At 37.8% G+C, this 26,833-nt stretch overlaps 1 long non-coding RNA gene across 1 annotated transcript; it reads left to right on the plus strand.

Annotated features, from left to right (window-relative positions):
* The first annotated feature begins 20,112 nt into the window (after positions 1-20,112).
* LOC108954146 lies at positions 20,113-23,152 on the plus strand. Its single transcript, XR_005552666.1, has 3 exons — positions 20,113-20,430; positions 20,565-21,020; positions 21,859-23,152. It is a non-coding gene; the product is annotated as an uncharacterized LOC108954146 (long non-coding RNA).
* Positions 23,153-26,833: the final 3,681 nt, after the last annotated feature.

Consider the following 26,833-nt stretch of genomic DNA (forward strand, 5'->3'; position numbering starts at 1 on the left):
GACGTTCTAATGGATGGTTCTGTTAGCTTATTGATTTACTAACAGATTGGTTTTCATTTACACCATGCTAATTGTTGAGATAGGGCGAGCGATCGAACAAAATATAGACGGAAGAAGAAAAAAAAATAAATCAGACACCAGATTTACGTGGTTCAGTCGTAAAGACCTACGTCCACGGGAAGAGCAGCAGCGAATTTCACTATAGATCAAGCGATACAAGGAGATTACACACTCGAGTCACTCAAACACTCTCTCAGTGTTTCCCAAACCCCAATTTAATCCAAACCCAAGTCACGGCACAAAATTATCACACAAGCTCAAAACAAACGCTGAAAAAGAACTCCTTTTCTTGATCGCACTTCAGCTTGAAGATATGTGGCTCCTCCTTTTCTCTCGGACGGGTGCAACAGCAACACCCAAGAAGAAGACCTCTTTCGCGGCTTTGGCAAGCGGTGCGGATGTGCGAAAAACTCCTCTAACGTGCGGCTCCTTTTCTTCTCGGCAGCATGCGGCTTCTTGCGGCTCGTACGTACAGCTGCCACCCACCGAGAAAAAAAGAGACAAACCCTACGTAATACTTCTTTCAGCTTTTATACGCATAGTTGTGAGTGTGCCCCAAGGTCAAAAGTTTGACCTTGGGCCCACCTATTTTGTTTCACGCGGCTTCTCAGAGAAGGAAAGAAGACCTCAATAAAGTTGACTCTGAGCCCACCGTAACTTTCCTTCTTTACGTGCATGGGCTTCGGCGTTTCGGATTCCACTAAATAATTCGGCTTCTGCAGGAGCATAAAAGAAAGTTTCCCTTCTTTTATTTTATTTTTATATTTCTTCTTTTCCAGCGAAAAACTCGAGACATAATTTCAACAATCTCCACCTTGGCTCGACGTTTGAGCCAAATTACAATCGCTTCGTAAAATTCAAATTCTGCTGCTACTTTCCCATAGCCCCCAATGGGCTCAACCGCCACAGATATTATTCAAGTCCAAGCTTCGCTTGAACTTCGCCATAACTGAGGACCTCATCAGAATACCAACTCTACATGCACCTTTAACTGCTCCACAAGGATTTTCTGACGCAACCTCCTTAACCGCAGATAAAGCAAAACCATTATTGCATCCATATCTATCAGGAGATCGAACACGTATCTTGTTAATTTTAACAGTTACAGCAACCGTTGGCTCTATAAGCTCCACCTCGCTATAAGCACCATCCATGTCGATTACTTTGCTAGTACCTGTACTCGCTACCTTAGGAGTTTCTGGTTGCAACTCCACCTCAAGCTGAACACCGTTCAGATCCGTATTAACACTGCTATAATCACTCCTAGCTAGAAGTACTTGAGACTTGTCAATGGTAACTTCTCTGCTGTTAATAGGTGAATTTATATCTGGACACCATAACGGATCGCCTCGCTCACCTTGTACATAGCCATGGAATATGCACCTTGCCCTCCCATCGAGCTTACCATCACTCACTCGAAAATAACATGGGCAACCAAACATTCTAATAATAGAATAATCAGCAACGTTACCTGACCACACTTCTTCAGGAGTCCGCCATTCAATAGCAGTTGATGGGGATCTATTCACCAGGTAGCTTACTGTACTTAGCACATCAGCTAGGATTCTCCTAGCAATACCAGCACTAGAGAAAATTTTTCGGGCCATCTCTAGTAATGTTCTGCTCATCAATTCTGCAAATTGTTGTGATTTACTAGCACTAGTGCGGTGTTTCACTATGCTATCTTTCATGCAGAATTTATTTGCCAGCTCTGAGCAAAACTCCATGCTATTGTCAGTCCGCACATGCTTGATCGACTTACCGCCTCCGTCTCGATCAAAGCTCTTGACTGAGATCCCGACATCAGCATTAAACTTGTGCCTTGGCACAAACACCTGTGTCTTCCTCGAGTAGTCAAAAGACTCTCGAACATATGCATCCGACGTCTCAAAGAAATTTATCACTGTCTCACCTTGAAGTTTATACAGGCCATCATGCTTGATTCCTTTCATTATCACCAGGGCACCTCGAACAATCTTCAGAACTCCACCTTTTGAAGAATACCTGCAACCAGCTAAATCTAGGACACCCAAGGAAATTAAGTTCTTTTTTAATTCTGGAACATGCCTCACTCCAGTCAATGTCCTCACGATACCATCATGCATTCTGATTTTAATATCACCAACACCCACAACATCGCACTTAGCGTTGTTCCCTAACTGGACTTTATCACTACCCGTGCACTGATAAGTGATAAACCAATTTCTATTTGGTGTGACATGAAAAGAACAACCAGAATCCATAATCCATCCATCAAACAATGAATAATCAGTGACAGACAAGACATAATCAGCATTATCTGCTACAGCTGCAACATTATCTGTAGAATCAACCATAATTCCCTTACCCTTCTCATTCTTCAGCTTAAGGCAATCCCTTCTAAGATGCCCCCTCTTGCCACAGCTCCAACAGACAACATTAGCAGTCATAGACTGACTACGTCTGTTCATATTGGTACTACTATTACCCACACGTGTTATAGATCTTCCTCTATTTTCACCTACTAAAGCAGTAGATACAGATTCGCCAGATTCTCTTCTACGAATGTCCTCGCTCAGAATCAAATCTCGAACCCCATCAAACGTCAAACTTGTTGACCCGGAGGAATTACTAACAGCAGTAACGGTAGTATTCCAACTATCGGCAATGAGGATAATAGAATCAAAGCACATACCTCATCTTCAAAATCAATCTCAACTGAACTCAATTGACTAACAATCACATTGAATTCATTGATATGATCTGCAACTGACGCACATTCTTTCATCTTCAAGTTAAACAGACGTCGCATCAAACAGACCTTGTTGATCGCAGAGGGCTTCTCATACATATCCGACAGGGCTTGCATCAAATCAGCAGTGGTCTTCTCCTTCAGATGTTAAACGCGACGTTACGAGCCAACGTCGCCCGAATAACACCCATAGCTCGTCTATCCAGCAAATCCCAATCAGCTTGCTTCATCGTCGCTGGTTTCTCCCAGCACAAAGGCAAGTGCGGTTTCATCGATAAAGATAATCTTCAATCTGCATCTTCCGAAACTAAAATCCTTCCCATCAAATCTGTCGATTCTCACTTTTACTTCTTCTGTCGCCATCGATTCGCTTCAACTCAGCCAAACCTGGCTCTGATACCACTTGTTGAGATAGGGCGAGCGATCGAACAAAATATAGACGGAAGAAGAAAAAAAATAAATCAGACACCAGATTTACGTGGTTCAGTCGTAAAGACCTACGTCCACGGGGAGAGCAGCAGCGAATTTCACTATAGATCAAGCGATACAAGGAGATTACACACTCGAGTCACTCAAACACTCTCTCGGTGTTTCCCAAACCCCAATTTAATCCAAACCCAAGTCACGGCACAAAATTATCACACAAGCTCAAAACAAACGCTGAAAAAGAACTCCTTTTCTTGATCGCGCTTCAGCTTGAAGATATGTGGCTCCTCCTTTTCTCTCGGACGGGTGCAACAGCAACACCCAAGAAGAAGACCTCTTTCGCGGCTTTGGCAAGCGGTGCGGATGTGCGAAAAACTCCTCTAACGTGCGGCTCCTTTTCTTCTCGGCAGCATGCGGCTTCTTGCGGCTCGTACGTACAGCAGCCACCCACCGAGAAAAAAAGAGACAAACCCTACGTAATACTTCTTTAAGCTTTTATACGCGTAGTTGTGAGTGTGCCCCAAGGTCAAAAGTTTGACCTTGGGCCCACCTATTTTGTTTCACGCGGCTTCTCAGAGAAGGAAAGAAGACCTCAATAAAGTTGACTCTGAGCCCACCGTAACTTTCCTTCTTTACGTGCATGGGCTTCGGCGTTTCGGATTCCACTAAATAATTCGGCTTCTGCAGGAGCATAAAAGAAAGTTTCCCTTCTTTTATTTTATTTTTATATTTCTTCTTTTCCAGCGAAAAACTCGAGACATAATTTCAACACTAATATCCAAGCATCCGAGATGAGCAGCTTTTCATTTACTTTCTGAATTCTGTCTGGGTTCTGGTGCTGCCAAAAATAATTGAATTTTGTCAAATGTCTTGACCATATGATTGGCCCGTTCTGAGCTTATGTTGAGGAACGGGTATAATTTGCACGTCACTGTTTTCAGTGACGGGAAATTTCCTAGTTAAGAAGCTACCGCTAAAATAATAGCAAAACAGAGAACCCCTGCAGAAAATCAAAACTCTTCCTTCTTTTAATTTTTCTAAAACATCCCATAGGAATGTCTGATGCATCATTCTGCATGGCCTGAATTTTAAGGTAGATTGTAGGAGAAATTGAATAACTCTAGTGTGGTTATTTGGTTTTTCTTTTCATTTCTTTTCATCGGCCCTCTTCCCTCCTTCGACGCTCACACTCTGGCTTCCTCATCACCTGCACCATCATTGTACCGTCTCTCCTTCACTTCCTAGTTGTCAATTCGATGATTTAAACTTGTGTTAGTGCTTTTTGTCTTTTTGCTCCTTTTCCTTTCATCAGAGAGGGAGAAGAGCGCCACCAAAGAAGCCATGTGCCTGCTTGAAAAGGTTTCCTTGCCTGCTTAAAGTTGAACCTTTTAAACGTTACTGAATGAGATGCTACATAATGTGTTTGGGTCAGTGTGTAGTTCATTTATGCTTGGAGCTTAAAAGTGAAGACTTGGATCTCCTTTGAGCAAGTGTTATTGCTTTAATTAGTGATATCCTAATCATAGGCGGGTTCATGTGGAAGTAATTTGAAACAGCTCGATGAAAGGACTCTTCCTTTTCCTACTTAGGATAGTGAAATTTCATCGTCCTTACCATTTGTTGTGGATGCTTTTGCAGTATTGTGGGACATTTACTGCTAGGGAGAGTAATAACTTGGGGGTGGCTGTGGCCGATGCAAAGTTTACTGCTAAGAGAAGGGAAGTATATCCTGAGGAATTGGATCAGGATGACACCGATGGTGCCAAGTCTGGGCATTCAACCAATGAGTATCGAAATGAGGATGGTACCTCTTCTAGTCAAAACCCAATTACTATGGCCCCATTTGATTCGGCTTTGGGAATGTATTTTGGGACTCTAAAGTCCCTTGGCCAAATGAAAACGTGTTTAGTTCGATTTTTTGGATAATTTTGACAAGATGCAATTACATCTCCAAATGACTCTAAGGGTACGTTTAGTTCAGCATTCTTTAGGAGCTTTCAGCCATCAAAACCCCATGGGCAAATGCTGGACTGATTGTCAACTATTTTGAAGTAACTTTCAAGTGAAAGAGTAATGCTAGTAGAGACTAGCTTTGAGTTTTCAGCATTTGACCAAATGCTGAAACTTTTTTTTTTCCAAAACTATAATCACCCTGTTGACACCTAAATTTTGGCGACCCGTTTAGTCATTTATCGCATTAAAAATTAGGGATTAATTTTTAACCCCTAAACAAAAATATTAGAACTTAGTTGCATGGCATATAGTTTAGAAACATTTTATTTTAGGCCGCCGGTGAAGGGAAGATTTTTCACACATTTAGACAATATACACCAAAGGATGTATTTTCAAGCAAAAAGGAAAATTTTGGATGTGATATTTGATAAATACAAAAGGTAATATTGCACGGGGTGAAACGATATATTCAGTGGTATTTTGCATGAGCAAAATTAGAAAGTAAAATATACCACGAAGATCCAATTTTTTGGCTTATAAAAGAGACCGTGTACGGACAAAAAAGGGAGAGCCCGAGTTAAGTCTAGGCTTAACAATCCATTAGCCAAAACCCTAGGTGGTTAAACCTCGAAAAATTGGTCGCGACACACCCATTCTTCAAATTTCTTATTTTTCCCTTGTTATTATTTTTTTAAATGCCAAAATAATACTAAAAAAAAAATTTATATAAATTCTTAAAAAATAAATATTTTTGGTATTTTTTTATTATTTATATATTTTATTTTTAGCATATATATTTAATTTTTAGCATTATTTTCAAATTTTATATTTAAAAAGTTGCATACATTATGTTTTTCAACTTTAAACAAATAAAAATTAAAAAAATTCTGACGACGGGTTTGGTCTTTTTTTAAATATATATGTATTTGATTTTTTAGCATTACTTTTAAATTTATATTTAAAATTTACATACATTATTTTTTCAATTTAAAAAAAAATTAAAATTATGACGAAGGATTTGGTCTTCTTTTTTAAAAATTATATATATATATATATATGTGTATTTGATTTTTTTAGCATTGTTGTCAAAATTTCTATTTAAAAGGTTGCATATATTATTTTTTTTCAATTTTAAGCAAATAAAAATTAAAAAATTCCGATGAAGGGTTTGGTCTTTTTAAATATAAATATATATGTATTTGATTTTTTTAGTATTATTGTCAAAATTTATATTTAAAAAGTTGCATACATTATATTTTTCAATTTTAAACAAATAGAAATTAAAAAAATAATATTAATCACCCAAATAGTTTTTCAAATGTGTTTTATATCAAACAGCATTTATTTCAAAGTTGCTTCTCAAAGTCTAGTTTTCCAATTGGTCTTTGTATTTGCCTAAAGTCCTTTAGGCTAAATTATTTTGTATTTTTCTAATGGGCTTTTAAAATATTGAATCAAATGCACCCTATGTACTTATATATCTCCAAAATGTAGTCTAACTGCCTCCAACTTTGCTATTCTACTGAAAGTAGGTAAGCTTTCAGAAGATGTATCTTCCCAAACAAAAGAACACGTGTGTGCGAATCAATTTCCAGCTCTTTCGTTAGTTAAGTTGACAGGGAGTGGTTGGCTTCTCTTTACATTCCCCCACGAGGATTCAGCTGACACCATTCAAATTGTCTCATATTATCGATTCCCTGGGATCTGGAAATTCAAGTTCCCCACAGGGAGTTCTTCCTTTTGTTCCCTGACAATAGACACTAAAATGGCTCCCTGACTTGTTCTTCCTTTCATGCATTTCCTACCCTGACTTGTTACTTTAGGATTGGGTAATGTTTTAGGAGTCACTACTGATGCATAAACCTTCTTGCACCGCACGGGACAGAAAATTTTGGCATTGATGAATGAGTACCCTAAATTAAAAATTGAAGGAAATAAAAAAACAGATGTGCAACTAAGCCTCTATGACGATCTGTTTTACTTTATCAGCTTAAATTCTACTTTGCCCTCTACAATATAATGGAATCGCTGCATGATATGCTTTCGATAATTACTCACAATATTTTGGTGACTTTTTTTCAAATAAATGCCCATAATCACTAGAATTATATATATCTTAACATATAAAGTTGGCTAAAATATCAGTTTTATAAATTAAAGGCCTTTTAATAGGCCACAGCACACCCTACAATTGCAGTTTAGTATGCATTGCAAATAATGCAAAAGTGCGTTCTGGCTAGCATGGAAGGACGACGATGAAAACATTTTTCTTAAAGGAGGCATCTTGGCTGACCCTTTTCTCCAAAAAAACAAATAAAAAAGGGAAGGATTTTTGTAAAAATTTGGCTGTGGAATAAGCACCTAGAATTTTCTCCATTCTAGGAATTGTAGCTTGTAAACTAACTTCTAATTTACTCTTTGCTAGCATTTGATTTAAACTGACACTGTTTTGCAATTTGCAAGTCGGTTTTTCTGGTGCAGTGGGCATTTCGAATTTTCCTATTCAAGCTAAATGCGGGTTGAAAGAGCCAGACCTATGGACTGTTGTTCAAAAGCTTGTTCTCAATTTTATAAAGGATAACTCAAACAGACTTGCACGAAGTCTATTCCTCTCTCTTCAATGGAATCAGAGCTGTTAACAATTTGCTTATTCATCCTTACAAATTGGTCGATCTTGTGAATCTGTATGTTCAAAAGCAAACTGACTCACGATTGGTGACCAGCTCCAAATGCCGGATTAGAGAATTCGACAGTGCCTTCAAAGTTGTGGACACACGTACATATATACACGATCTTCAGTGGAAAAGAAGAGGTTGTTTGGATGCTGCTGAGAATTGAAAGAAGACAGATGAATTTGGACGTCCAATGAGATTCATCGACGTCGCTTTTGTGGTCAGTCAATTCTCAGCGGCCACGGGTGCATAAAAAACTCCAGTAAATGCCTTGAAAAAGAGTAAAGAGACATCAATTCAAAAGAAGATAATCACCTGCAGAGAAAGAGAGAGCTCGGCAATGGCGACAGCAAAAATGAAGGCCTGAGAAATGGAGCCAAGACGCAATGCGATGCGTACAAAAAAAAAAAAAAAAAAATCAACGCAAATTGCGGGACTCTGAAGAGAGAAAGAGAGAGAAGAAGAAGAGAATCACGAAGAACGAGGCCTTTCTTATGGTGAATCACCCAAAACAACAATTTTTTTTTTACAAGTTTTTTACAACATTTTCACGAAGAATGATGTCTTTGACATCATCTGTCTCGCAGTACATCTTCTTCCATCTCTGCAACCCTGAGTTGTTGAAGTACTCTCTAATCACCTCCTTGTCCCCACCGCCGACCTCTTCCGCCTGAAGCTGCCTCTCCTCTCTGGCTCCGTCAGTGCGAGCACAGCAGCCAAAAAAGCCACTGAGCTGCCACCAATAACGGCGATGGTCGTGCCGTCCACAATGGAGAGGGGCGGAATCGCCAACTGGGTGAATGTTGTCGACCTCGGCGTTGCCTTTGTGATCTTGATGGGGCTAGGTTTCAGTGCAGTCTTGGCGTTGTTCCCATTTTGGAAGCAAACGGGGGATGTTAAGGACACCCAGCAAACCGAGCAAGCCATTGTAATTATCTACACCTGCCGATACTCCAGTAAGTAAGCCTAGATTGCAAGGCTATCGATTGGGCCCTGAAATGGGTGTAAATCAACAAGACAGAGAAAGCTTAATTCTCTTCGGTGTCCGTATTTTTTTTCCTCCTTTTTTTTCCCTTTTTTGGGAAAGAATTTTTTTTTTTTTCGGGAAAACAGAATGGCTCACTCGTCCTCGCAAACATAAGGCCACGGCAGCAAGGGCTACAAAACTTGAGCTAGGGCTATAGTGGCAGCCCTCATCAACCTAGTCTCAACCAGCAAGAAATGAGGGGCAAGGGCTGTGATTTCACAATGGCTCACTTGCACTCGCACTCACACTCACACACTCTTTGCATTCACGTAATTTAGTCACAAATTGATCATAGGTCGAATATCTAAAAATGTTCAACTTTCTGTTGTGGGAAAATTTTTGGCCCCACTTGACGACTAACATAAGAAAAGCACAATATTTGACTTGTGACCTCGTAACAAAATTGACATTTTTTAGCTTTCTCATTAACAGACAACATTTATGTGGCTTGAGGCCCATGCATATCATCCTTTACACAATGTTGCAAATACCCAAAACAACATTTTCCTTTCAAGGCTTTTCTAAGCCAAATTAAATTAGGGTTCCAAAAATAAAATGGCCGTCGTAATCTGTGATTAGGATTCATGCAGGATTGGAGCCTCGATCATTTGCCAGAAGGGACAATAATGAAATAAATAGACAAAAAGATTAGAAACATAAATTAATTCTCTGTCCATTAAATGTATACTTCTTGATTCATCAGTTTTTATTTTTTTGAATTTCTTCAATCAACTGACCTATGGTTTTTTTCTTCTTCCTTTCCCCGAATTAATCACCGAAAGCACAAATTCTAATGCATTCGACACCATCAGCAATTGCATTCTCTATTTAGGAGAGATTTGATTTTGAAACCTTAAATTCAAATTGATGTGCAATTCTTTGACAGAAATAAAATCTCTCGTTTATTGTCATGGTGACTTGCCCAGTATATAAGACATAAGTAAACACTCATACAAGTAGCATTACTCATATCTTTCCCCCTGCCTACAATTGTTTCCTTTATTCTGTAATCTTTTGCTTTACCAAAAGTATGAGTTTCTGAATGAGACCCTACAAGTAAGCTGTAGAGATCAATATCAGCAACGGTAAATAGAGGAGGAAGAAGGAGAGGCCCCGGAACAACAACAACGTAGGCAATGCAATGGAGAGGGAAAAGAAAGGATCGGTAGGAGGCAAAAGACGTGAGCACCGCAAGCAGTATGAAAGGTTAGTAGCTTAGCGACAAGTGGAAGGGATAAGAAGCAATAGAGAAGGAGAGCAAAGATAGAAAAGAACATGGTAATGGGGTGGGTTTCTAATGGAGAATTGAAACTCCCTTGATATTTCACTGCAATGAAGTTAAGCAAAGTTGAAATGATGAAGGTAAGTATGGTATGCATGTTTCTCCATTGATCATGATCAATAATAGGCATTTTTGGATTCATAAATATTAAGAGAAAAAGGAAGAGTACAAGGAGCAATAGTAGAGGGAATGTTGAGAAAGAGGTGCAATAGCAGAGCAGAGCAATTGTTGAGGAAGGAGCTGAGTCAAAGTCCAGAAAAGTTTTGCGGAACCAGCCCGTGGGGGCATATCTGCAAAAGTTATAGTTGTCATGGTGCAGGGCATATCCGCAAAACCTTTTTAGATTTATGTACAAATCATGGTGGAAATCATCGTGCGGAGCATTTTCCCAAAAGTTTATCGAAGTTTATCATGGAAGCAGAGCATACCCACAAAAGTTTTATCAAAGTTTATCATGGAACCAACCACCATGATTAGCACACAAGTCCAAAAAAGTTTTGCGGATATGCCCTGCACCATGACAATAATAATTTTTGCAGATATGCCCCCATGGGCTGGTTCCACAAAACTTTTCTGGACTTTGAATAATCGGTCCATGTAAGAACCTAGTCACCCCAAAAGCGTCTAGCATTTGGACTTTTAATCAAATGTACAAGGTGTTGGGGCTAAGGCAATCACCTTATGCTTGACTTTTTGGACTTGCAAAAAATTCAAAATTTGGTTTTCTTTGAGAAAATTGTGCTCCATCAACACCGAAAATTCATTTTGAATTCAACAATCCTTGTGAGGATAATAGAAGTATCAGAAGTGTTCACTTTAGTGTATAAACTTTTCGAGTGGTTACTTTAATTTTGTGTCGGAGGAAAAACGATCATATAAGTACTTTCGGTGATAAATTGTAGTAAAAAATTTTACATAGTTTTTTTAATAAAATGCTGATTTCTATGCGACTTTTTATAAAAAAGAAAAGAAAGGAAAGTCCAACATGAACAATGAGGTGGCTCTTCATGACAAAACGATGCCACTCACTTCAAAATTTAATTTCTCTATCGTTTGCTTTCACGTTGTTCTCCAAAAGCAAAGAAACCAGCCCCAAAGGGACTATAATCACCGGTAAATCCAGTACATGGATCAGTGACTCGCTCCACTAGAGCCGGAAACTAAATCCACATTATTTGATAATTTTATGCCGTGATTGTATTCTTAAGGAGAAGTTCAAGGAATCCAATATCACCAATAATATACTAAGGATCGGGCAGAAGATTGCTTTGACCATGTGCCTGTGCCTATGCGTGCCCTGTAGAATCCCGTCCAAGTCGTTCAACTACAACCCCCCATTACGTCCATTAGTTCGAGAGTGCCTCTAACAGAAATACAACTTGAAACTAAGCCTTTGAATGTTGATTATCCAATTAACAGCTTTACTCAGGCAAGTCTGGCGAAAATAGGAATTGGCTCTTGTTCCCGTTCCCACCAAAAGCCACACAGGAAATCAACAAGCTACTCGCCCCCCTTCCATCAATACATCAAGCATAAAATATTAGGGCTTCGACTTGAGCTGCATTTGAAAGTCTGAGCCCACAATTGTAGTAATATTCAACTTCATTTTGATCTTATCTGCGTGAACTTAAGCCACTTGTCCTCTTCTTGCTCTCCATTGCAGCCGCTCTTAATTTTTGCCCCCAAAATGCCCCGATGTGAATTAGGGTTTAAAGAAGAGGGGGAATTTGGCTCAATTTGTCCCCAATAATTTGGGGCAGACGTGTGTGGTTATGTTGCTTAGGGTGTTTATGCCGAAATATTGTCATGTCAGCCATGTTAGTCAGAAAAAAAATTCAAATATTGTCTCATTGAATTTTCGGCCTCTCAAATTGATAATAGTATTGTAATGAAATGATTCATCAAAAAGTTGGTACTAAAGTGAGCGCCAAAGGTTATGGCATTTCCAATGCTCTTAACCCCTAATTGAATTTGTTTCAATGAACCAACATTTCATGATTCTTTTGCACAAATGACTTTTCTGACTTATGAATTTTTTGTGAAAATGACATTTGCTTTAGTCAATTTGCTTTACTCTGTTCTCTCGTTCACACTCTACTTGGATATATTCTTGGATGCCCTGAAAGTGTGGACCCAGTGCTGATCGAGAAACCCACCAAAATTAAGGGCTCACATGAGTTGGACTTCCGTGTACGCAAATCATTTCAGAAATTTCCCCTCTAGACTCCGCGGCTGGTCAACCTTGTGCACTCTTAGGTATGTGAGATGATACGCCCACAATTGCCACAGATTCTCCCTTGTTAAATCAGCTTAAAGTGAAAGTAGAAAGAAGTAGAACACTCATAAGACAAGTAAACATTGTGAAAATGCTCGATGATTTGTTTAATTTCGTTCATCTGCATGACAACATAAAATAGAGCAACAAATTAAGCAAGCAAACCCCAAATTCACACAACATAATCTCCTATTGCAATGACAAACGTGCAACATGGAAGAAATGGAGGGGGAGAATAGATCGTATGCATAATTGTAGCTCTTACCTCATCCACAACTTCACTACACAGTGACCAAACCATATGAAGATCACTCGTATAGAAATAAGAAGAATGGAAAATGACATAATAGTTGTTAAACATTGACCCAATATTCAATCTCATTTTTTAAATTTTGAATTTGTTTAATGTGTCTTCAAACTTTTTTTGTATATATTCAATCTAGTTTCTAAACTTCCAATTTATTCAATGTAATCTCTTAATTTTCAAAAAATTGTCAAACTAGTTCTTCGATACTACTATGCACCATTACACAAGTTTTTTTTTAAATATATTTTCATTTTAAGCCATTTTCTAGATCAATAAAATTGATGCAATATTTTTATCATTTTTTTTTTTACTTTTTGTTTTTTTTTTATAAATATTATAATAGTTCCATTTGAGCATATCCTAGTTTATGGTCTAACCTCATATAGAGTTATATCGAGTTGATATTTCTACTATGATCTTGAAGGTAGATTTGGGTCACAAAAACCAGTTTGGGATTTTTCATATGATAAAAATTAGTTTGGTGTAAATGTGTTATGCAAGTACAATTTTGAAATTTTTAATATTATTATCTCTTATAAGAATAAATGTCTTCATGAGCATATCTAAAATCGATATCAATTTATCTATGGATAAATGTACTTATATTAATCCAAATCTCATTTCTAATTTTTAGATAGATAATAAGTTTTTGCTTTTCACATTTTCTTAATTAATATGTAAAACAGAAAATTAATATAGCCAGAATGTCAACCTAGTACTACTGCAGATAATGTTCTAATTTTATTATTATAGAGATCATAAGTTAAAAAAAATAATGTGGAACTATCATAATATTTATAAAGACCAAAAAGATAAAGATGTAGTATAAAATGGCTTATATTTTGTTGATTTTGCGAATTGATTGATATGAAAAGATATTCGGAAATTTAGACTATGGTATAATAGTGGAAAAATATGAATAGTATTGTATGAATGATTCGACTTTTATATAGAAAGTTGATGGACTAAATTGAACAAATTGAAATTTTAGGGATTAGATTGAATATTTAGGAATAGTTTAAGGACAACATTTAACAAATTAAAAGTTTAAGGAGGACAGTACTGAGCTAAAGTTTAAAAACTGTTACCATCATTTTCCCTTAATAATAAGAAAAGAAAAAATTGAATACCCCTGCAATAGGAATGTTAATAATTGAAAAACTGTTATTGTCATTTTTTTTTCTGTCTTTCGCGAGAATGGAGTCGCCGGATATTTCTTGCTATTGATACATATCAACAAACTCAGTGAAAAGTTTATTGCTTGCTATAGTCATCTTTCCGGTCAAGTTTCAGCTCCTTCCTGGTATCTTCTGCGAAAGTTGACTGAAGACTAAATAATTGTCTTTTTGGTCGGGAGGCTAAATAATTGAATTAGAAATTTTGTTCTTTTATTATTAAAAAAAAATCATTTTTCCATCCTTCTTTTAGAAGAAAAGATTGGATCATACGTTCGGACGAGACGGTCGCATAGAAGAGCGCCACCAAAGAAGCCGTGTGCCTCCTTGAAGGGGTTTGATTGCCTTCTTAAAGTTGAACCTTTTAAGCTATGGGAAAATTTGTGGCCTCCCTTGGCGATTGTCATAGAAAAGACACAATATTTGACTCATGACCTTGAAACAAAATTGGTATTTCTTAGGTTTCTCATTAACTAGTACCATTTACATGGCTTACTTGTCACCAAACATGGTGCCCAAGGCCAGCGCATATCGTCATTTACATGACATTGCAAATACCCAAAACAACATTTTTTTTTCAAGGTTTTTCTAAGCTAAATCAGCCATACACTTACCCTAAAAGCAAGTATAACCTTTCACACATAGAAAAAAAATGTGGTCCTGTAGCAGTCCTAGGCCCGTTGGACATAATAGACATCAATTTGGGTTTCAATCCACAAAGTACTTTTTTTGTTTTTTTGGTTAAAACACAAAGCACTTGTTAAGTGGTCTACTTGACAATGATTGTCACAAAATTATTTCCTTCATATCTTCTTGTGCTTCTAAGGATGACTTGTTGAACTGTGGCAGGTACTCCAATTATAACACGAAGTGCGCATTGGCAACCCTACATGGCAGAAGCAGTGGCGCTTTTCCTCCGCGTAGTCGATGAGTAAACAAAATGATGAATACTAGAATCTTTTGCCTTACCAAATGTACGAGTTTCTGAATGAGACTGCACAAGTAAGTTGTAGAGAGCAGTATTAGCAATGGCAAATAGAGGAGGAAGAAGGAGAGGCCTTGGAACAACAGTGATGTAGGCAAAACAACAGAGAGGGAGAAGGAAAGGATCTTGAGGAAGCGAAATATGCGGGCACCACAAACAGTGTTAAAGTCTAGTAAATGAGCGACATGTGGAAGGGACAAGAAGCAATAGAAAATGAGAGAAAATACGGAGAAGAATATGGTAATTGGGTGGGTTTCAAATGGAGAATTGGAACTCCCTTGATACTTTATTGTAATGAGGTTGAGCAGAGCTGGAATGATCAAGGTAAGTATCAGATGCATGCTTCCCCATTGATCATAATCAACAATAGGCATTTTTGGATTTGTATATATGTAGAAAAATAGGAAGATGACGAGGAGTAGTGGCAGCACAGCAAATGTTGAGAAAGAGGAAGAAAATGAGGTATAATAGCAGAGTAATCGTTGAGAAAGGAAGCAAGTGATTTTATAGTACTTCTCACCTAAGCTCGCACCTTGGTCTTGGACAAGGTCTTGGATGTCCAAGACCAAATTGAAGGGTGTGTCAACATCAATCCACTGAATGGTGTGTCAACATCAATCCAAGACCAAGGTGGTCCAAAAGGGGATGTTGACAACCCTTAGGAGATAATCATACGGTGAGGAGGGTCATGTGAATCTAATGCATTTTAATTCTTGAATCATGGGACTCATGAAAATTATGGGTTCACACGCATTGGACTCACATATATCGGAATCATTGAAGAATTTTTCCCTTACTGGACTCAAAGCTTGATCAACCTTGTGTCATCCTAGGATTGTGAGGTGATATACCCACAATTGTTGCATATTTTCCCTTAAGTCTACCCAAATGGTAAGTAGAAAGAGCTAGAACACCACATACAACAACCAAGCATTATTATAATGCTTGGTAATGAATTTGATTTGTTCGCCAGCATGGCAACATAAAATCAACACTAACTATAGGACTCTAAAGAGAGACAAGCATAAAATTGCATAAGAACTTCGTTAATGTGCCTCACGTCGACGACACACATGCATATACATACACAATCTTCGGTGGAAAAAAAGAATTCAGTGCAGTTGTTAGAAAATTAAAATAGCTGGAATATTACAAGATATAACTGTAAATGAGGTCCTACTTTTACTCCTATAGATATCATACGCTTTTTTCCTAAAAAAAGAAAAAGATGATAATTTAACACTCCTACGATGGGAATGTCGATATAATCGTATGCAATATGTAGAAAATAGAAACATGGAAATTAGGCGTCTTTCATAGGGGTTGAGTTGCTGGATTTTGCCTGCTATTAATGCATGTCAAGAAATTTGGTGTGGAGTTTATAAATAATAGGTTAGCAAATCAGTCATTTCTGATCGTCTGAAGAGTTAGCTCCTTCCTAGAAGTTTCTACGAAAGTGTTAACTAAAGACTATGAACAGTCGAACTAGAAATCTTGCCCTTTAATAGAAAAAGTACAGTCCCATCTTTTCGTAGAAGGAAGGATGGAGACGGAGTCTTGAAATCGGGTTTGTCGGTTGGTTCCGCAGAAGCTATATTGGACTTATAATAATCAGTCCACGTAAGAACTTAAACGCCTCAAAGCGTCTTGCATTTGGACTTTTAATCAATTGCGTAAGGCGCTGGCCCTTAGGCAATTGTCATATGCGTGTTACATCAATTCACCCAAAATATATTCGAGTTCAATAATCTTGCAAAGACAGTTGAAGAGTCATAAGTACACACTTTAGCATCAAAAATTTTCAAATGGTTACTTTATATTGTGTTGGAGGATAAACAATCATATAAGTACTTTCAGCGATAAATTCCTATAAGAAAAAATTTACATAACTTTTTTTCAAGAAAATGTTATTTTCTAAGTGACCTTTTTTTATAAAAAGAAAAAAAAAATTAACATAGATAAAGAGGTGGCCCTTCGTGACAAAACGATGCCACTCACTTAAAATTTAGACTCTTTGTCATTCTCCCTCTTGTTTGCTTTTGCGTTGTCTCCGAAAGCAAGTAAACCGACCCCAAAGGGACTACAGTCACCCATAAATCCAGTACATGAATCAGTGACTCACACACTCCGCTAGAGCAGGAAACTAAATCCACAAAATTTGATGATATTACCCCGTGATCGTACTCTTAAGGAGAAGTTCCAAAAATCCAATTTCACCAAGAAAATGCCAAGAACCGTGCAGAAGATTGGTTTGGCCATGTGCCTGTGCCTATGCGGGGCCTACAGAATCACGTCCAAGTCGATCAACTACAACCCCCCATTACATCCATTAGTTCGAGAGCGCCTCTGACAGAAATACAACTTGAAACTAAGTCTTTGAATGTTGATTATCCAATTAATAGCTTTACTCAGGCAAGTCTGGTGAAAATAGGAATTGCCTCTTTTTGCCGTTCCCACCAATACCAAAGGCCACATAATCAATCAACAAGCTGTCCGGGCCCCTTCCACCAATACATCAAGCATCAAAAGTCAGGGCTACGACTCAAGCTGCATCGAAAGTCTTGACCCACAGTAGTAGTAATATTCAGTTTCATCTTGATTTTATCTACACGAACTTGAGCCACTTGTGCCCTTCTTGCTCTCCATTGCAGCAGCTCTTTTTCCCCAAAATGCCCTGATGTGAATTAGGGTTGCCAGAAGAGGGGGAATTTGGCTCCATTTGTCCTCAATAATTTGGGGCAAACATGTGTAGTTACATTGTTTAGGGCATTTATGCTGAAATATTACAGCGTTGGATCTCTGATAAGTCATATTACTAAAAAAAATGTTAAAATATTGTCCCGTTAAATTTTAAACATCTCAAATTGGCTATAGTATTTAAGTGATTTATTATTATTATTATTATTATTATTATTATTATTTTATTATTATTATTATTATTATTATTATTATTATTATTATTATTTTACCAAGTGGGAATGAAATGATTTGTCAAAAAATTTTGATATTAAAGTGAGCACTGAAAATTATGATATTTTTAGTGCCCTAATTGAATTTGTTTTGGTGAATCAACATTTCGGGATTCTTTTGCACAAATGATTTTTCTGACTTATCAATCTCTTGAAACTATGACATATGCTTGAGTCGATTTGCTTTGCTTTGTTCTCCCGTTCGCACTCTCCTTTGACATATTCTTGGGTGCACCGAAAACGTGTGGGCCCAGTGCATCTTAGTCCTTGAATCAAGGAACTCACCAAAATTAAGGGCTCACATGAGTTGGACTCACGGGTATCCAAATCATTTGAGAAATTTTCCTTCTGGACTCCAAGGCTGGTCAACCTTGCGTGCTCTTAGGAATGTGAGATTATATGCCCACAATTGCTACGGATTCTCCCCTGTTAAATCTGCTTAAATGGAAAGCAGAAAGTAGAACACCCCACAAGACAAGCATTGTGAAAATGCTCAATCATGAGTTTGATTTCGTTCATCTAAATTGCAACACAATATAGAGCACCTAGTTAAATAAATAAACCCCAAAGTCACACAACAGAATCACTTACTATAATGACTAACATGCAACATGGAAGAATTAGAAAAAAAGGGAGAGGGGGGGGTCAAAAACCGTCTGCATAATTGTAGCTCTATCTCATCTACAACTTCTCGATGTAGTAAGCTAATCATATGAAGATCACTCTATATAAAATAAAAAGGGAAAATTACATAATAATCGTTAAACATTGACTAATGTGCAATCTCATTCTTTGGGCTTTTTTAATTTGTTCAATATAGTTTTTAAACTATTCATAAGTATTCAATGTAATTCCTAAATTTTCAATTTGTTCAACTTCCCATAAAAATGTCAAATCGATTCTTCGATACTATTCTACGCCATCACACAATTTTTAAATATATTTTCATTTTAATTCATTTCTAAATAAAAAAATATGATATCTTTTATTACTTTTTTTTTTTTTTTTTACCTTTTTGGTTTTTATAAATATTATAATAGTTCCATTTGAGCATATTTTGGTTTGTGGTCTCCGTAGTAGTAAAAATAAAACCTCATTTAGAGTTATATTGGGTTGATATTTATGCTATGACATTGACGATAAATTTGGGTCATAAGTACTGGTCAAGGATTTTTCATGAGGTAAAAACTATTTTGGGATAAGTGTGTCATGCAAGTACTAGTTTGAAATTTTTCATATTTTAGGGATATCTAAAATCGATATTATTTATCTATGGAAAATTGTACTTATAATAATCTGAATCTTTGTTTTTTTCTTTTGCATTTTCTTAATTAAACCTGTATAGTAGAAAATTAATATAGCCCGAATATCAACTTGCTACTATTGTAAATAAGTTTCTACTCTAATTAATGTGGAACTATCATAATATTTATAAAGACCAAAAAGATAAAAAGGGAGTTTTTTTTTTTTTAAACTTTGGAAATGGATTGAAATGAAAAGACATTCAAAAATCTGTGCAATATTATAATAATGAAAAGTTATGAATAGTATCAAATGAATGATTTAACTTTGTTACAGAAAGTTGATCGACTAAATTGAACATATTGAAAGTTTAGGGATTAGTTTAAATAATTATAAATATTTAAAGAAACAAATTTAATAAATTAAAAGTTTAAGACTAACATTACACATCTTGCCGAAGTTTGAAAATTATTATTGTCTTTTTCCCTTTAATTGAACACCCCGCAATTGGAGTGTCAATATAACCATACTCTACATGTCGAAAGATAAGAAACGTGAAATTTAGACATCTTTCATGAAAGTCTTTTTCTTATCTATATCTTTCGTGAGAGTTGAGTTGCTGGATGTTGCTTGCTATTATCAATACATATCAAGAAATACAGTGAAAGTTTAAGAAATACAGTGAAAGTTTATTGCTTGCTAAAGTCATCTTTTTGGTCAAGTTTCAGATCCTTCCTGGTATCTTCTGCGAAAGAGTTGACTGAAGACTAAAATAATTGAATTAGAAATCTGGTGCTCTCATTGAAAAGAAAAAAAACGTATAATCCAATCTTTTCTTAAGAAAGAAGCATGTAAAAATGTTCGGATTTGACGGTCGGGTCGTTTTTGGAAAACGAACCGGGTGGTCGGGTCGAACTTCTACTCGAAACGAACCGGGTGGAGTCAGTTTCCCCATTTTTAAGGGCGGAGGCAGAGCTTGAACTGGACCATGGAACAGACGCAGAGCGGAGAGAAAAGAGAAATGGAAGAAGAAGAAGAAGACGGCGATGGGGCCATGGGAGCAGCACTCGGCTGTCATCAGCATCCCTCGCTTCGACTCCAACGCTCCGTCTTCCCTCCTTCGCTTTCTTAGTTGTCAATTTGATGGTTTTCGTTCTGTTCTTTTTTCCTTTCTCCAGAGAGGGAGAAGAGCGCCACCAAAGAAGCCATTGTCTTCCTGAAGTTGAACCTTAGCGTTACTGAATGAGATGCCACATAATGTCTTTGAGTAAGTGTGTGGTTCATCTATGCTTGGAGCTTGAAAGTGAAGAATTGGGTCTCCTTTAAGTAAGTGTTCTCGCTTTGGTTAGTGACATCCTGATCATAGGGTGGTTCGTGTCGAAGTAATTTGAAATAGCTCAGTGAAATGGGTCTTCCTACTTAGGATAGTGAAATGTCATCGTCCATGGATGTTCTTGCAGTCTTGTGGGACATTTGCTGCTAGGGAGAGTAATAACTTGGAGCTGGCTGATGCGAGGTTAAACTGCTGAGAGAAGGAAAGTATGTCCTAAGGAATTAGATCAGGACAGTGCCGATGGTGCCGAGTGTGGGAATTCAACCAATCAGTATTGGAATGAGAATGGTACTCTTCTTCTGTTCAAAACCGGATTGCTACGTACTTAGATTTCTGCAAAACGGTAGTCTAACTGCCTCCAACTTTACTATTCAACTGAAAGCAGGTAAGCTTTCAGAAGATGTATCTTCCCAAGCAAAGGAAGACATGCCCGTGCGAATCAATTTCCAGCTATTTCATTAGTTAAGTTGACAGGGAGTAGTTTGCTTCTCTTTACATTCCCCCATGAGGATTCAGCCGACACCATTCACATTGTGTCTCACATTACCGATTCCCTGGTATCTGGAAATTCAAGCTCCCCACAGTGAGTTTTTCTTTTTCTTCCCTGACATTAGACACTAAAACAGCTCCCTAATTGAGTTCGCGCATTTCCTACCCGAGCTTATTACTTTAGGATTGGGTAATGTGCTAGGAGTCACTATTAATGCGTAAACCATCTTGCACCGCATGTGACAGAAAATTTTGGCACTGATGGGTGAGTACACTAAATTAAAAGTTAAAGGAGAGAAAAAACAGATGTGCAACCAAGCCTCTTGGAGGCATATCTGTTTTACTTGATCAGCTTAAAATTCTACTGTGTCCTCTATAGTATAAAGGGATTGCTGTACAGTATGCTTTTGATTTTTACTTTTAATATTTTGGTGACTTTTTTCAAATAAATGCCCATAATCACTAGAAATCTAGATATGTTAACATCTAAAGTCGATTAAAATATTATTTTTATAATTAAAGGCCATCTAATAGCCCATCAGCACCCACTGCAATTGCAGTTAAGCATGCATTGCAAATAATGCAAATGTGCATTTAGGCTGGCATTGAAGGACGATGATGAAAGCATTTTTCTTGAAGGAGACATCTTTGCTGACCCTTTTGTCCCCATAAAGAAAAGAAAAGAAAAGAAAAGAAACAAAAAAAACAGAGAGAGAGAGAGAGAGAGAGAGAAGGGAAGGTTTTTGGTAGATTTTTGGCTGTGGAATATGCTCCTTGAATTTTCTTCATTCTGGAAACTGTTGCTTGTAGACTAACTTTATCTTTGTTCCTTGCTAGCATTTGATAAAACTGACCACTGTTTTGCACATTGCAAGTTGATTTTCCTGGTGCAGTTGGTGTCATTGAATTTTTCCTATCCGAGCTGTATGCAGGTTGAATGAGCCAGACCTAAGGACTGTTGTTCAAACGCTTGTTCTCAAGTTTATGAAGGATAACCCAAGCAGACTTGCACAGCCGGTAAGGTTACTGTATCATAGGAAGATCAAGTTCTTCAGGCGCTTCCGTCTCCTGCCTTTTCTTTTCGTGTGGCACTTTGGGGATTGTATTCCATGTTCTGTTTCAATTGTTGCTTCATACCCTGTGGCACGAAGTCTATTCCTCTCCCTTCAATCGAATCAGAGCTGTTAACAATTTGTTTATGCATCCTTACAAATTGGTCGATCTTGTGAATCTGTATTTTCAAAAGCAAACTGACTCACAATTGGCGAACCAGCTCCAAATGCCGGATTAGAGAATTCAACAGTGCCTTCAAAGTTGTGGGCACACGTACATATATACACGATCTTCAGTGGAAAAGAAGAATTCAATGCGGTTTTTTGGATGCTGCTGAGAATTTAAAGAAGACAGATGAATTTGGACGTCCAATGAGATTCATGGACGTTGCTTTTGTGGTCAGTCAATTCTCAGCGGCCACGGGTGCATCAAAAACTCCAGTAAATGCCTTGAAAAAGAGTAAAGAGACATCAATTCGAAAGAAGATAATCACCTGCAGAGAAAGAGAGAGCTCGGCAATGGCCACAGCAAAAATGAAGGCCTGAGAAATGGAGCCAAGACGCAAATTGCGGGACTCTGAAGAGAGGAAGAGAGAGAAGAAGAAGAGAATCACGAAGAACGAGGCCTTTCTTATGGTGAGTCACCCAAAACAACATTTTTTTTTTTTTAATTTTTACGAGGTTTTTTACAACATTTTCACGAAGAATGATGTCTTTGACATCATCTGTCTCGCGGTACATCTTCTTCCACCTCCTTGTCCCCACCGCCGACCTCTTCCGCCTGAAGCTGCCTCTCCTCTCTGGCTCCGTCAGTGCGAGCACAGCAGCTAAAAAAGCCACTGAGCTGCCACCAATGACGGCGATGGTCGTGTCGTCCACGGACGCAAAGTCAGCCACCACAATGGAGAGGGGCGGAATCGCCAACTGGGTGAATGTTGTCGACCTCGGCGTTGCCTTTGTGATCTTGATGGGGCTAGGATTCAGTGCAGTCTTGGCGTTGTTCCCATTGTGGAAGCAAAATGGGGGATGTTAGGGACACCGGGCAAACCGTGCAAGCCATTCTAATTATCTACAGCTGCCGATACTCCGGTAAGAAAGCCTAGATTACAAAGCTGTCGATTAGGCCCTGAAATGGGTGTAAATCAACAAGACGGAGAAAGCTTAATTCTCTTCGGTGTCCATATTTTTTTTCCTCTTTTTTTTTTTTTTTTTTTTTTTCTGGGAAAGAATTGTTTTCTTTTTATTTTTTTTTGCTTGATGGGAAAACAGAATGGCTCACGCGTCCTCACAAACGGAAGGCCATGGCAGCAAAGGCTACAAACTTGAGCTAGCACTATAGTCGCAGCCCTCGTCAACCTAGTCTCAACCAGCAAGCGATGAGGGGCAAGGCCGTGATTTAACAATGGCTCACTTGCACTTGCACTCATAGTCGCACACTCTTTGCATTAACATAATTTAGTCACGAATTGATCATAGGTCGAATATGTAAAAATGCACAACTTTCTGTTGTGGGAAAAATTTTGGCCCCATTGACGATTAACATAAGAAAAGACACAATATTTGACTCGTGACCTCGGAACAAAATTGATATTTTTTAGGTTTCTCATTAACGAGCAACAATTACGTGGCCTGAGGCCCATGCATGTCATCATTTACACAATGTTGCAAATACCGGAAACAACATTTTCCTTTTAGGGTTTTTCTAAGCAAAATTAAATTATGGTTCCAGAAGTAAAATGGCCGTCGTAATTTGTGATTGGGATTCATATCCAGGATTGGAGCCTCGACCATTTGCCAGAAGGGGCAATAATGAAATAAATAGACAAAAAGATTAGAAACATAAATTAATTCTCTACCCATTAAAAAGGTATACTTCTTGATCCATTAGTTTTTATTTGTTTGGATTTCTTCAATCAACCGACCTATGTTTTTTTCTTCTTCTTTTCCCCCAATAAATCACTGAAAGCACAAATTCTAATGCATTCGACACCATCAGTGATTGCATTCTCTATTTAGGAGAGATTTGATTTTGAAACCTTAAATTCAAATTGGTGTTCAATACTTTGATAGAAAAAAATCTTTCATTTATTGTCATGGTGACTTACCCAGTATACAAGACATAAGTAAACATTTCATATAGGTAGCATAACTCATATCTTTCCACCAGCCTACAACTGTTTCCTTTATTATGTCTCGTGCTTCTAAAGATGACTTGTTGAACTTTGGTAGGTACTACAATTCTAACATGAAATGCATATTGACAAGCCTAAGTGGCAAAATGGCGGTGCTCTTCCTCCACGCAATTGACGGGTGAACAAATTGAGGAATTCTATAATCTTTTGCTTTACCAAAAGTACGAATTTTTGAACGAGACCGCACAAGTAAGCTATAGAGATCAATATCAGCAACAGGAAATAGAGGAGGAAAAAGGAGAGGCCTTGGAACAACAACAACGTAGGCAATTCAATGGAGAGGGAAAAAGAAAGGATAGGCAGGAAGCAAAAGACGTGAGCATCACAAGTAGTATGAAAGGCTGGTAGCTAAGCGACAAGTGAAAGGGATAAGGGGCAATAGAGAATGAGAGCAAAGATAAAAAAAGAACATGGTAATGGAGTGGGTTTCAAATGGAGAATTGAAACTCCCTTGATATTTCACTGCAATGAAGTTAAGCAAAGTTGGAATGATGAAGGTAAGTATGGTATGCATGTTTCTCCATTGATCATGATCAATAACAGGCATTTTTGGATTCGTATATATTAAGAGAAAAAGGAAGAGGACAAGGAGCAACAGGAGAGGGAATGTTGAGAAAGAGGTGCAATTGTTGAGGAATTGTTGAGGAAGCGAGCTAAGCCAATCTATAATGAGTTAGTCTCACATGGACCAATACGTTTTTGGGGCAATTAGGTTCTTACATGGACGGATTATTATAAGTCCAAAAAAGTTTTGCGGAACCGGCCCATGGGGCACATATGCCCCACGGACCGGTTCCGCAAAACTTTTGAGGTATATGTGCAAAAGTTATAATTGTCATCACAATTATAACTTTTGCACATATGCCCCGCGGGGTTTCCGCAAAACTTTTTTGGACTTTGAATAATCAGTCCATGTAAGAACCTAATCGCCCCAAAAGCGTCTTGCATTTGAACTTTTAATCAAATGCACAAGGTGTTGGGCCTAAGGCGATCAGCTTATGCTTTACTTTTTGGACTTACGAAAAATTCAAAATTTGATTTCTTTGAGAAAATTGTGCTCCATCAATTCACCAAAAATTCGTTTCGAATTCAACAATCCTTGTAAGGATAATAGAAGTATCATAAGTGTTCACGTTAGTATATAAACATTTCAAGTGGTTACTTTAATATTTCGTCGGAGGAAAAGTGACCATATAAGTACTTTCGGTGATAAATTGCAGTAAAAAGTTTCACGTAGCCTTTTTAATAAAATGCTTATTTCTATGTGATTTTTATATAAAAAAAAAAGAAAAGAAAAGAAAGTCCAACATGGACAATGAGGTGGCCCTTCATGACAAAACGATGCCACTTACTTCAAAATTTAATCTCTCTCTTGTTTTCTTTCGCGTTGTTCTCCAAAAGCAAAGAAACCAACCCCAAAGGAACTATAATCACCGGTAAATCCAGTACATGGATCAGTGACTCGCTCCGCTAGAGCCAGAAACTAAATCCACATCATTTGATAATTCTATCCCGTGATCGTATTCTTAAGGAGAAGTTCCAGGAATCCAATATCACCAAGAAAATACTAAGGATCGTGCAGAAGATTGCTTTGGCCATGGACCTGTGCCTATGCGTGCCCTGTAGAATCCCGTCCAAGTCGATCAACTACAACCCCACATTATGTCCATTATTTCGAGAGTGCCTCTGACAGAAATACAACTTGAAACTAAGCCTTTGAATGTTGATTATCCAATTAACAGCTTTACTCAGGCAAGTCTGGCGAAAATAGGATTGACTCTTGTTCCCGTTCCCACCAAAAGCCACATGATAAATCAACAAGCTACTCGCCCCCCTTCCATCAATACATTAAGCATAAAAAATTAGGGCTTCGACTTGAACTGCATTGAAAATCTGAGCCCACAATTGTAGTAATATTCAACTTCATTTTGATTTTATCTGCGCGAACTTAAGCCGCTTGTCCTCTTCTTGCTCTCCATTGCAGCAGCTCTTAATTTTTGCCCCCAAAATGCCCCGATGTGAATTAGGGTTTAAAGAAGAGCGGTAATTTGGCTCAATTTGTCCCCAATAATTTGGGGCAGACATGTCTAGTTATGTTGCTTAGGGCGTTTATGCTGAAATATTGTCATGTCAGATTTCTGACAAGCCATGTTAGTCCGAAAAAAAACATTCAAATATTGTCTCATTGAATTTTCGGCATCTCAACTTGATAATAGTATTGGAATGAAATGATTCGTCAAAAAGTTGGTACTAAAGTGAGCGCCCAAGGTTATGGAATTTCCAATGCTCTTACCCCCTAATTGAATTTGTTTCAATGAACCAACATTTCATGATTCTTTTGCACAAATGACTTTTCTGACTTATGAATTTTTCGTAAAAATGATATTTGCTTTAGTCAATTTGCTTTACTCTGTTCTCTCGTTCACACTCTACTTGGATATATTCTTGGATGCCCTGAAAGTGTGGACCCAGTGCTGATCGAGGAACCCACCAAAATTAAGGGCTCACATGAGTTGGACTTCCGTGTACGCAAATCATTTCAGGAATTTCCCCTCTAGACTCCGCGGCTGGTCAACCTTGTGCACTCTTAGGTATGTGAGATGATCCGCCCACAATTGCCACAGATTCTCCCTTGTTAAATCAGCTTAAAGTGAAAGTAGAAA

The sequence above is a fragment of the Eucalyptus grandis genome, chromosome 7, assembly GCF_016545825.1.
Source record: "Eucalyptus grandis isolate ANBG69807.140 chromosome 7, ASM1654582v1, whole genome shotgun sequence".
Classification (NCBI taxonomy): domain Eukaryota; kingdom Viridiplantae; phylum Streptophyta; class Magnoliopsida; order Myrtales; family Myrtaceae; genus Eucalyptus; species Eucalyptus grandis.